This window comes from Schistocerca nitens, chromosome 8 (assembly GCF_023898315.1).
Source record: "Schistocerca nitens isolate TAMUIC-IGC-003100 chromosome 8, iqSchNite1.1, whole genome shotgun sequence".
NCBI lineage: Eukaryota > Metazoa > Arthropoda > Insecta > Orthoptera > Acrididae > Schistocerca > Schistocerca nitens.
Genome location: NC_064621.1, coordinates 19,129,077 through 19,141,773, shown reverse-complemented (window position 1 = coordinate 19,141,773; position 12,697 = coordinate 19,129,077).

Below are 12,697 nucleotides of genomic sequence, written 5' to 3'. Positions count from 1 at the left end.
GATCTGTTTGAAAAATTTCAACGGACTGGGAACGTGACGGATGAACGTGCTGGAAAGGTAGGGCGACCGCGTACGGCAACCACAGAGGGCAACGCGCAGCTAGTGCAGCAGGTGATCCAACAGCGGCCTCGGGTTTCCGTTCACCGTGTTGCAGCTGCGGTCCAAATGACGCCAACGTCCACGTATCGTCTCATGCGCCAGAGTTTACACCTCTATCCATACAAAATTCAAACGCGACAACCCCTCAGCGCCGCTACCATTGCTGCACGAGAGACATTCGCTAACGATATAGTGCACAGGATTCATGACGGCGATATGCATGTGGGCAGAATTTGGTTTACTGACGAAGCTTATTTTTACCTGGACGGCTTCGTCAATAAACAGAACTGGCGCATATGGGGAACCGAAAAGGCCCATGTTGCAGTCCCATCGTCCTTGCATCCTCAAAAAGTACTGGTCTGGGCCGCCATTTCTTCCAAAGGAATCATTGGCCCATTTTTCAGATCCGAAACGATTACTGCACCACGCTATCTGGACATTCTTCGTGAATTTGTGGCGGTACAAACTGCCTTAGACGACACTGCGAACACCTCGTGGTTTATGCAAGATGGTGCCCGGCCACATCGCACGGCCGACGTCTTTAATTTCCTGAATGAATATTTCGATGATCGTGTGATTGCTTTGGGCTATCCGAAACATACAGGAGGCGGCGTGGATTGGCCTCCCTATTCGCCAGACATGAACCCCTGTGACTTCTTTCTGTGGGGGCACTTGAAAGACCAGGTGTACCGCCAGAATCCAGAAACAATTGAACAGCTGAAGCAGTACATCTCATCTGCATGTGAAGCCATTCCGCCAGACACGTTGTCAAAGGTTTCGGGTAATTTCATTCAGAGACTACGCCATATTATTGCTACGCATGGTGGATATGTGGAAAATATCGTACTATAGAGTTTCCCAGACCGCAGCGCCATCTGTTGTTGAAAATTGTAACTACTGTAATTTCGAAAGTTTGTCTGCCTGAAAATGTACTGTTGTCCCAAGCATATTGCAACAAACGGTGTATTTCTATCGCTGCTCGTTTAGTTTGTATTGCCGTTTCAAATATACCGGTCATTTTTGAATCACCCTGTATGTTAAAGTGTGTCTCTATACGTCTTCTACACTTGAAGAGATGTTTTCCGAAGTGTGCCAATAATGCCTCTGTTTTTCCGCGTCATGGCGGCGAACCCTGGCTAAGTGCATCACTCGTTTCATGGTGATGTCACTTTATATTTTCGTTGCAGTAAGTTTTGTGGGAATGTGGCTAAATTAGAGAAGAAATTGAGAGTCTGTTTTTTTGTTGTTGTAAATTATTATTGCTCACTTTGCTTCTCGGTACCAACTGTTAATGTGCAAAACCTGTAGCAGAGGCAGCGTAAGAAGATTCAGGTAGTGCAGTGGGCTGGTTTTGGTTTCTTCGCGCGCATATCTGAACTAATTACGTAACACGGTTTTATGAACGTCTCATTGCAACGTCTCTGTGTTGTCACAGTTCTATAGAAGACTGTCGTTTCGAGCCACGTGGAATTGAGGACATTAGCTGCCACTGGTCATTGATTTATGTCATTGGTACAAGTCGAAAATTTGTGTCGGGACGGGATTCGAACACGGGTCGCCAGCTTACTAGCAGATGCGCTGACCACATTTTTTATTTTATTATTTTTTTATTTGGGGCAGAGTGGGCAGGGCTCGTGCTCGGAGGCCGGGCCGCGGTGTCCCAGTCTCCTGACAGGATGAGGGAGAGGCAGCGGAAAGAAACATTGTACATGTATGTAATTCTTTTTTATTCTTTGTTATTTTTTTATTTATTTAATTTTAATATTCCAGAAAAAAATCACATACGAAAAAGAAAGGAAAGAAATATAGGGCCGAAGTGACAACCTCGTCACTTCACTGGGAGTAATATCCAATCCCGTGAAATTACGTAAACATGCGACTCCCCAACGCTTCGGCGGGGGGGGGGGGGGGGGGGCTTATGAAATATGCTGCCTAAAAACTTCGAAAAGTGCGTTTTGTATTTATAGTGAGGTCGGATAATTTCGTGTTGTTCTAGTAGATAATGCCAATGTTCCATGCCCGATATCACGGCAGGCGAGAGCACGTAGTGCGATGCGTGTCCTCCAATCCAGCGGATTGCCGACGTTTTCTGTGAGTGGACAAAGACAACGTCTAGGAAAATAGAGCGTCCGTCGTGATCGTGGATTCGTAGATGCGTCGGAGGAGTGCCATGGCGCGTTGCGTCAGCTGCCAAACATCCTTTACCTCGCCGCACTGCAGAGAATGTTCGTCGGTGTCCTGCATGCCACATATAAGGCACAGCGGGGAACCTCCCATGTGAATGTCATACAATCGTTGACGGTTGAATGTCTTGCGGTTGATTAATGTATAATAACGTTTCTGCCACGATGACGCCTCAAGTATCGACATATCTCACGGGTAGTGGGGATCCTTGTAGAAGGTATCTGTAACTGAACATAACTAAAACCGAGAAAGAATCGCGTGACGTGAGAAAAAGAAGGCGATATTGCGCCTACCGCCACCGATGGTTCAAAGGACGTGGTAAGAAGTACGTCCAGGATCGCCGATGTGATGGCGTGTTGCCGTTGGTTCCATGTCAGCATCGTCGCTCGCAGGTATAGAGCTAGAAAGTTGTTCCGCACATTCCTCAGATTAAGTCCTCCAGAACGGTGTGGGAGAGTTAAAGTGTCGTTTTGACCTTAAACAACATCCCTTGGCTGACAGTATCCAAAGGCCGCCATTAATCTGTCAGGAGTAACATGTGTCATTGGCAGTACCTGTGCCAGTGCGGCAGTCGCGAGGCGAGACGAACATGAGTGTATTCCACCTCTGGAGCAGGTAGTGGGTTCGGAGTGAATTGTTGCGTATGTGCAGTCGGATGTGCTGGAGCAGACGTCGGTAGCTCGCCGCCGCTGATTGCCGTTGCGATCGGGTGAACAATGCTCCTAACCATCACAAGATGTCCACCGTCGTAAACGGACTGTGCAGACCGTCCAGCCCTCGTCCGATGTGCATAACCTTGGTTTTATTCATGTTGACCCTGCTCCTCGCCACTGTTCCGTACGTTGTAAGAATGGTAACCACCTTACGTACTGTGTTCTCCTACCGGACGAGTGTCACCAAGTCGTCGGCATATGCAAGACATTTGAAGGAACTCGCACGGAGTCTGACGCCTGTGAGAGTCCGTCGAAAAGTCTGCATCAGTGGTTCGAGCACTATTGCAAACAGCATCATCGACAAGGGACATCCTTGCCTAACCGATCTGCAAACAGTAATCGTTCCTACCTCCATGCCATTGACTCTCACAGTCGAAGGAGGCTCATGAGCGAAGGAGGTTCACGAGGATGGTAATAAAATCCTGAGACATCGCCATGCGTCGCATGGTCGACTCAAGGAAATCATGGTTGGTCCTGTCAAAGGCAAGATCAAAATCCCCTGAAATGAACGCCGCTCGGATGCGACAAGCTTCCGGTCAGGGAAATTATGTCACTGTGTTCGCCTAGGATACAATGGATCTTGCTCCGAACCCCTAGACAAGTGGTAATGTCTTCGATATTACAGTATTGAGCCTTACCGCCAACATTCGCGCATAGATCTTATGGTCAGTATTGAGCATTGTGAGCGGTCGAAATTGATGGGCGCGGACACTCCCTGCCGATTTCGGTATTGGTGTAAGCAGTCCCGCCACGAACTACGACGGAACGTAAGTGTCAGGGCTCAATAACTCATTATACATCATCAACAATTGGGACATCATTAAATCTGCAAATTCGCGATAAAATTCGAGTGTCAATCCATTCTGCCCAGGGGATTTATGCACCGCACCTTTCGTGAGTGCCCTCCGTACGTCATCTTCCGTTAGGGGTTCCAATAACAGTTCTGCATCCGGACCATCCGTTTGCATCTGTCGCAAAATTTCTTTTCCTGACCGATTGTCCGTCGGCGTCCCAGTGAAAAGGAGGCGGTAATGCTCCAGAAACCCAGCAGCAATGTCCTGTTGTGACGTCAAGGGTCGACCATCATCATCACGGAGCACTGTGAACAAGGATAGGCGATTACGCGCATGTCCCTTGGACACATGATGCATGCTAATACGTTCTCCATCGACGTTGTCCAAGCACCGAGCACGGATCGAAAGTCCCTCCAGTCGACGTCTCGTGATCGATAAAATGCGATGGACTTCCGCTTCACGCTCGGGCGGTTGTGCCCTGGAGGACAGGTCACGGAGCACCATGTAATAATAATCAAGTGTGTCTCAGAGTCATTTCGCTTTTCCCTTGGCATACGTTATGAGTGCTTTTCGTATCGCCGGTTTTGCACATTGCAGTCACCACGAAAGAACCGTACGGTGCATCGGGAGACGGCGAGTGGATATCTGCCATGTTTCTTCGATCCTCTGGTGACATTCTGGATCCATCAATAAGGATGAATTAAGTTTTCACGAACTACGACTCCGCCAGACCCGCTGCGTGGGAGGGTTAACGTACGTAAATATGCAAGGTGATACGTTAAAGCTGTGGCCAACGTTCAGCAGCCAACAAGTGATCTCTTAATCCATCAGAAACACAAATCTGACACAGCCCGCTCGTCGAGTGGCTAGCGAAAAACGTGTAGCCCATGGATCACTTCCCAAGTGTCCATTAGTGCCATGTCTCTGCACATCGTGTGCAATGCGTAGCAGGAGCTGAAAGTAGGGGTTTGACCCTTCGGTGTGAGAACACAGTTAAAATCCCCTCCTACCAGGATGTGGTGATATCTCCCATGGAATAGGGAGTAAAATCGCGCTCGCGCCCGTCGTTTGTCAGATACGGAGGGTGCATAGATGTTGAAAATACCAATGCCGTTGACGGTCATCCCCAAACCCCGAGCCGAAGGAAGGTAATCGAGGTCACACATCGGAATTCCTTCCCGGACTAATATCGCTGTGCCACGTCCTTCGTCTGTAGTCGGCGCTAGGTAAGTGTTGTAACCACACACGTCGGGAAAGGCAGCATTGCAGGTTTCCTGCACCAGCAGAATATCCACGTCTGTGGCGTAAATCGTGCTTGGTCCGTTGTCGTTGTCATGCTCGTGTCATGTCCGAGGGCTGTAGCCCACTATTCGTGCTCGGAAGGGTGCCCGCCAACGGGCTGCCCCCCTGTTTTCGTTTTGTGGTGTACATCCTGTAAGTTAGGCGGCATCAATTTCGGGTGCCAATTCCTGTATCTCTTCGACTGGTTCTGGCCAGTCGCAGTGGTCATCAGTGCCAGAAGCGTCCTCAAGATGCATGTAGCTGTCGGGACATTGTCCCTGACTCCTCCGTCAGCGGTACCGGGTCAGTCGGTGTCAATGAAGAGGAACCGTCTGAAAGACAGGACATCCGGTCAATATATGAAGGAATCCTGTGAGCGTCCTCTAAAGGCACGGGTTCCGTGTCAGACAGTCCTTCGGCTCGAATAACTTCAGTGTCCCCTAGGCTAGAGGGGGACGTGTCACCCGTATGGCGACGCTTTTTGCGACGCTTCGGCGATCGTTGTCTGCGCGTCCTGCGCCCTGTTGTCTCACTGTATTCATCGAGCGTTTGTTGGTCCGTTGCTGCCGCGACTGTCTGGACCCCCACTTCCACGCCGCGTGCTACATGTGAGGATGTAGAAGGTTCGTTCCCCATCTGACGTGACGTGGCTGTAGGGGCATTCTACGTGTCACCGCCATGCTCCCCTAACTCGGTCTGCTCTTGCATCAACACGTCCTTGTCACGCTCCGAACTCGGCAACACCTCCCGGTGGGCCACCGGCACGTACGTCATCGGCAGTTGCGTGGGACCTTCTCGCTGTAACGCTTCTCCATGGGGCAGTTGCATGACGCGGCGTTGTATGCACTCCGAGCGGATATGTCCTTCTCCACTACAGCCAATATATAAAGAAGAACGGATATGTTTGTTAAGGACGATCCGCACCGGTCGGACGCCGTTTAGCACGGGATAGGTGCTAAAACGTGCCCAGTGTTCAGGCGTATGATCGAGTACCGTTCCACATGGTCGCAGCGATTCAATAACCATCGATTCTGTTACCTCAAACGGCAATTGAGAGATCCGAATGACCCTCACTCTCATGCCTGGAGGAGCTACTGTTACATCGCTGATACGGCCATCAGAATTTTGGCGGGAAAATAGCCCAATTGGGCTATATCCACTAACCTAAGCCTCCAGAAGAAAAAATGGCAGGACGTTTGAATTCCAACAGGATAATGCATGCAAAAACCGTACTTATCTTTATTATTATTGATTATCATTTATTAACATTCATAATCATTTATTATTATTTATTATCATTTATTAGTATTTATTATTATTGACCTGCCTCCACTAGAAAATTCTCTCCAAATTCAAATTCCAAGACAATAATGGCTGCAAAACCTTAATTTTGCTTATTATTATTCATTATTGCTCATTATCGTTTATTAAGATTCATTATCAGTCATTGTCATTTATTATCATTCATTATGATTCATTATCTTTCATTATCATTTATTATTATTATTATTTATTATAGGCCTACCTCCACTAGAAAATTGCACAAATTCAAATTCCAGCACGATTATGTCTTGAAAACTGTACTTCTATTTATTATTATCATTTATTATTTATTCAAGATGTCCGATTTTCTCGGCGAGAAAGTCATTTTCCTTACATCCATAACAAAAATCTATCACGAGTTCAAATCCCAACACTATAATAGATCAAACGTACAAACTTTCTCCGTCAGTTATCTTTTTTTTTCACTGATAGCCTATCATAGTCGTGTCAAATAATAAACTGCACTTACAGTAACGTAAGTCACGTCCTTTGATTTTGCAGAGGGGGAAGGGACTGAAGACTTTATTTCAAGCAGCACGGTCATCACTTGTTCTCCATCACAGTCAGCACACACATCTTTAATATCGCAGTGCAGTCGCCACTACGTCCGTGCTCCAACTGAATTAGTTCAAATCCTCGCCACCCCCTGGTCAGCGCGCGGAGACACTGCAGACGCCTGTCACGTGAGGCGGCCGGCCACTCGCGCTGGGCTGGCGCTACGCTGGGGGCGAGCTCAGCGATCGCTCCCACGCCGTAAACATGTTTTCACTGGACACGCTGGAACTTGCCGAGTTTGACGTCACAGCAGCCCCTTGTCCGCTCACCACGTGTATTCGTCGCCTCCGCAAGTTTCCCGCCAAAATTGTTTGCCTCGGAGCAACAGTCGGCTGTTCCCAGCCACACATTTGGCGCCAAAGTTGTTTTCCTGGGCACGTTCAAACCTGTCGATGCCGACCGCTCACCGTCCACCACGTGTCCATGTGCGAGCGAGAACACAATCCTACACTTTTGGCGCCAAAGTTTGCTCGACAGTGGAATCCGCCATGACTATAGAACAGCACGTCTGGTTCGCACTAGAACGCTCGCTAATTGACTCTCTCTCTCTCGCGCGCGTAATCACTGTACAATCTCTGCGCCGCCGCCCCGCTTAAGTCACACACCCTCCATACACGCGACGGACATAGTCTTCTGTAAATACCTAGGTACATAATTCCATTCCGATTTTAATCATATTAAATAATTCAATTTACAATTTCATATACGTATGCAAAGGTATTCAACTACCTAATTTCAACTACATTCTCCTCCTAGGAACCAGCGCCGAGTTTGAATTCTGGCAGTAAAGAAAGGTCACTTCTGCTTTCTCTACCAACCTAACAAAATTGTTGGAAAGAAAGGGCACTTGTACGAACCTCAGCCGCCCGACCGCCACTCCCTCCTAGGAACCAGTGCCAAGTTTGAAATCTGCCAGTAAACAAAGCTCACTTGCGCTCCCGCCACCGACCTAAGATAATTGTCGCAAACGAAGCTCATCACCACTAAACTAAGCCACCAGCACTCAACCTCTTCGTACACATTTCGGCTAAAAGGACACACCCTGCACTAGTCCCATGGATGGAGGAGGAACCAATTTACTTTATTTAGGAATGGAGTGTATGTATCACACCGACATGTACACACCATACAGACCTGCAAAACACTCCTACATAACTCGTTTATAATGCTCTAGATACACGCTTGCTAATTGTAAACAGTTAAAAATAACTCATAGCACAGCCTACAGACATGCGAACCGCTCGTAAATAATGCAAAACATTTACCTCCAAATAGCCAAACAACTGCTAATTTTCCGCAATAATTTCAGTGCATAGGCTGATGGAAGGACGAACGAGTGTACTTTATTTATTTGGGACATATCTTTTCAATCTTTTGCATCTCATAGGTTTCGATATGTAAGGCTGACATAAGGCAGTTTCTGAACTCCAGTAGTGCACTACACGTGGCAACACAACCACACCCACCAAGATATTCATTCCAATCCAGACCTCTAACTCCTCTACAGATAAATTTGTCCAGTTATTTGTTGACTCACTCACAGTCTGACCAGATTGCAGTTTTTGCGCAAAAACCACTCAGACTGCACTGTGCTGCTCCGGGAAGTAAGGAAGGGCTGCACTCTCTTTATGTGGAGCCATTTTATTTAGTCGTGTAGTATACTTGTCACAAAACACACGCACTGATCCGACTGTGGTCATCTGACACAGGAAACAAACAAGTAAACAGTCGGCAAGACTCACCGGAGGAGAAACACCCCTCTGAAGATGTCCAGTGCAGCTCTGAACGAAACGTTAGGATCCGAAGAGTTTCATGGACCTAACATCCCGGAAGGTTTACCAGAAGATATGTCATCCGGTCGTGAAAGCCTTCATAATATAAACAAGTAAACAACTCCTAATTTCACTACACAATAGCAAACAGCCATTAGATAATGCAGTACACAATATCAGCAGACGAGCTCTGTACTCTTAAACTCTCCAAATAAAGCACCGCACAGTGCACAGACTTGCTCGCAAAATAGTGTAACAGACGCGGACAAACACCCCCAGCTGCCAAACCGACAAAAAGTGTCTGCTTGCCCCCCCCCCCCATACATGACCTCAACACAGTCGCATTCACACCTAACACCGGAGAAATTAATATCGCTTATGCGTCTTAGATTACGCTCCAAGGCAAGCTTCGCGCATGTGTGGTCGGCGGTGAAGGGGGTTCCAGAGTCTCCAGCCAAGTTCAGCTTCCGAGCGCTCGTGACAGCCGACCAGAAAGGGCACTCTCCTCTCACACATGTGAAAGCCGCATTGTTCTTCTCATGTATACCACCGGCTTCTCAGGTCTGGACCTGCTCTCACGTCTATTGTCAGAATAGCTCATAGCTCGTTGACACCCACGATTAATGCGGCGGGGAAAACATTTACTACTCGCATGCAACCGAGATGGTGACGGAAAACCAGTCACTCTGATCTGCACTGCAAGTGCGTGTAATCATTGAGAACACTCTATTTATGTTTTCGAACAACTTATTTAACCATACAGTATATCTATCACAAACACCCACCCAGATGTGCCCTGCGCCATGTTGCACAGCCCACAGACACACACCCAATCATAATTTCTCATCATTTTTATATAGACCTGATGGAGTAATAGTATTATTTCTGACTCGTGATCTGGTGTGATCATTGGGCACTAGACGTGTCCGCAGGGCTATATTGTGGTCGTATCATAGAAAGGAAAAGTTTTACGATTGGGGTAGAGATAGCGTAGGGGGACCGGGGAGAAGGATGTATGAAGGACGGAAAAGTGAGCGATCTTAGGTTATCGCCCGTTTTTAAGTGCTGAACGTTCTAGTCTTAGGAGTGTGTGTGTGTTTATGTTCTCTCTCTCTCTCTCTCTCTCTCTCTCTCTCTCTCTCGCTCTCTCTCTCACCTATCGGAACCTTCGATGCAGTGATCCTGGACTCTAGAACAATACTTTACACATGATGGATTGGATGATTTACTTAAAAATGTATCGAACTACGTTGTGTATAAATATCGCTCCGTTCTTGTTCTTCTTAACTGTATGCTATTAAATTAAGGCACTTTGAGATCTATTAGTATAGATCGATATGGTTTGCTAAGCTCCAAGACTTGGTTACATTTCGAGAAATGTGGTGCACTTGGATGGGTTAGGAATAGGAAAGCTCTTTTCAGTCAAGAGAGGTGGAGTGTAGCTGTATTCGTCTGCTCAGTTGAGGAATAATTGGGTAGCGATGTTGCGGGGTAGGTTGGTCAATGCCGAGGTGAGGATGGTCTTTTAACGTAAGAGGACTAGATAGCTCTGTGACCGCCATATTCAGAGGGATTGATAGAGTACTATGTGTGAGGTCTTATAAAAATGTATAGCGTTGTCTGGTATAATTTGATCGTCTTTATGTGTTCGAGAATTAAGTGTGAATGGACGTGCTGAGCAGTCATCTATGAATGTTCGCAATGATACTTGCAAAGTGGAGGATGTATGGTTTAGCTATGATACTAAAATTAAGAAAACAAGCTGTCACATGATTGGCCAGTGTTGGACTTATTGTAAAATTTTTCGCGATCTCAGCTGAGATGGATAATGTTACAGTAGATCGGTGGTGTCTTATCCATCGCATCTGTGCGTTTGGTACGACATAATGATTGACTGACAATGCTTGCTTGAGTTGGGGGATAAATTTTTGTTGATGGACCGCAACTTCTGGGATTGCTAACACCGAAAACGGTGATCATGTACTTGTGTGCAAAAATGACCAATCACTATAAATTGAACGCAGAGTTATAAACTATTCGGTCACTGCGACATATGAGTTTAAATGTAGAGGTGGTCAATCACTTTCGAGGGAAGTCGCTACAGCGCCGGCAGGCTCTTCTATTTTCCTTGTGTTGTGGCTGTCCTTTATTTAAAATCATTCAATGTTATGCTAGCGACTGTAAGAATATGATTTACAAGGTGCAAGGTATAGTTTCCTGTGAGAGGCCGTGCATCAGTGCGTGATAATGTCTGTGTAGAATCAGACACTGACTTCGACGTCGCGGCAGAAAGACGAAATGCTTGGCAGTGCGCAAAAGCGTGTTAGAAAACAGTGTTTGAACAAGGGCCAGAGCAGCTTCTCATTCGCTTAGAGTATGGGTGATCAAAGTTTAAAGAGGTCTCTGCAGCGTGTGTATATTTAATATGATCTTGTTCATATAGGCATCTGTAGTTTCAGATGTCGGACTTTGCGAGCTGTTAGGAATTCTTGGATGGTCGCACTCTTATTCGGGGAGAGTATTGTGAATTCCGTTTGTCCGCGCTGGAGGTGGATCGCATTGGTACCTTCGTGACTTTTTCACTGTTTGATGATAGAGGATAAAGATGATAGGGTGCTGAGGATCTGTTGTACTTGTACCTAGTCTGAGGCGTACAACACTGCGCGCATTTCCGGCGAATGGTCAAAACAACGTCCTGTTGTAGTACCTGAGATTGTTCTGTTAATAGACAGGTTGCAGAAGGTAATAGATACGTCTTTGTCCGACTTAAATTGCAGAGATCAGGTGGGTGAAGATAAATGAATACTCATCTGTGCTTTGGAAGGGAGAATGCTTTTTTATTATGAAGTGAGTTTTGGTTTTATATATGCGACTGTTTAAGATTTGTGAGAGGAAATTGTCAGCGACGGGTGAATGACGTCGGGTTCTCTGGCTGGGGAGACACTGTTTACATGTTCTGTTGGAGTGACCAGGGGGAGATAGAGATATGCGCTATTCAGGAATCCGTTTGTGCAGTGTATGTCGTTAGACAATAGCTGGAGAGCAGGTATAGGGAGAGCCTACTTCAGCATTTGGTCCTGGGGCTGAGTGGACGGCTGTTTAGATGGACAGGTATGTGGCTTTGACATGCCGCCGGCGGCGCTCGGAGACTCGCTTTGTAAGGCGCTATGGGATTAGTTTGAGCATTTAGTACTTGTTTCGATGGTTATTGGATCAAGAACTGTAATATTGAAGGTCATGTCCTCAGCGGGACCGCCGTGTAATTGAGTAACTGTGTTTACGCATTTGAAGATATGTTTCGCGAATGGTGATGTTAAGTTGATGGCGCAATTTAGCTACCACTGTATAAAAAAAAAAAATAATAAATAAATAAAAAAATAAAAAATAAAAAAACTGTTTGCTGCTGAAAGAAAGAAAGAAAGAAAGGGGTGACCTTGCCCCCAGACCTGATGGATGAGTCATTAGATAAGAACAAGTGATAGTTGAATGATGCTATGTGTTCGGATATAGGAGTCTCTAACGGCGGAGCGAGATTTTTTCTATGTGGAAATTTATGCAATATATAGATAGTGATATTCGACCGCTAGTGACAACAGTTAAGAGCGGAAAAAAAGGTACAAATCGAACGCTGGCAGAATGTTGCGGCAATGGTAATAATATTCAATTCAAGGTGGAGGTTGTAAATATGGACCAGGCTTTGAATATTGGTGTGAGTGTGGTATGTGCTTGACGCTCTGTATAAAATCTTGATTCTTTAGTTGCGTTTGGTATTTCTGGGTGTGTGTAAAATTAATTTTACTGTTGAAAGTGCGAGAAAGATGAGTTGATTGGTGTTTAGATAGAGGCTACGTTTGTAATTCGAAAAGAGGGGATGAGAATGGTAAATTGATTGATGTACGTGGTTTGTGGGGTGATATATGAGTGTCAAGATAGGGTTGAGGACGTTTGCGTATGTCGATGGTGGGACGGGTGTGAG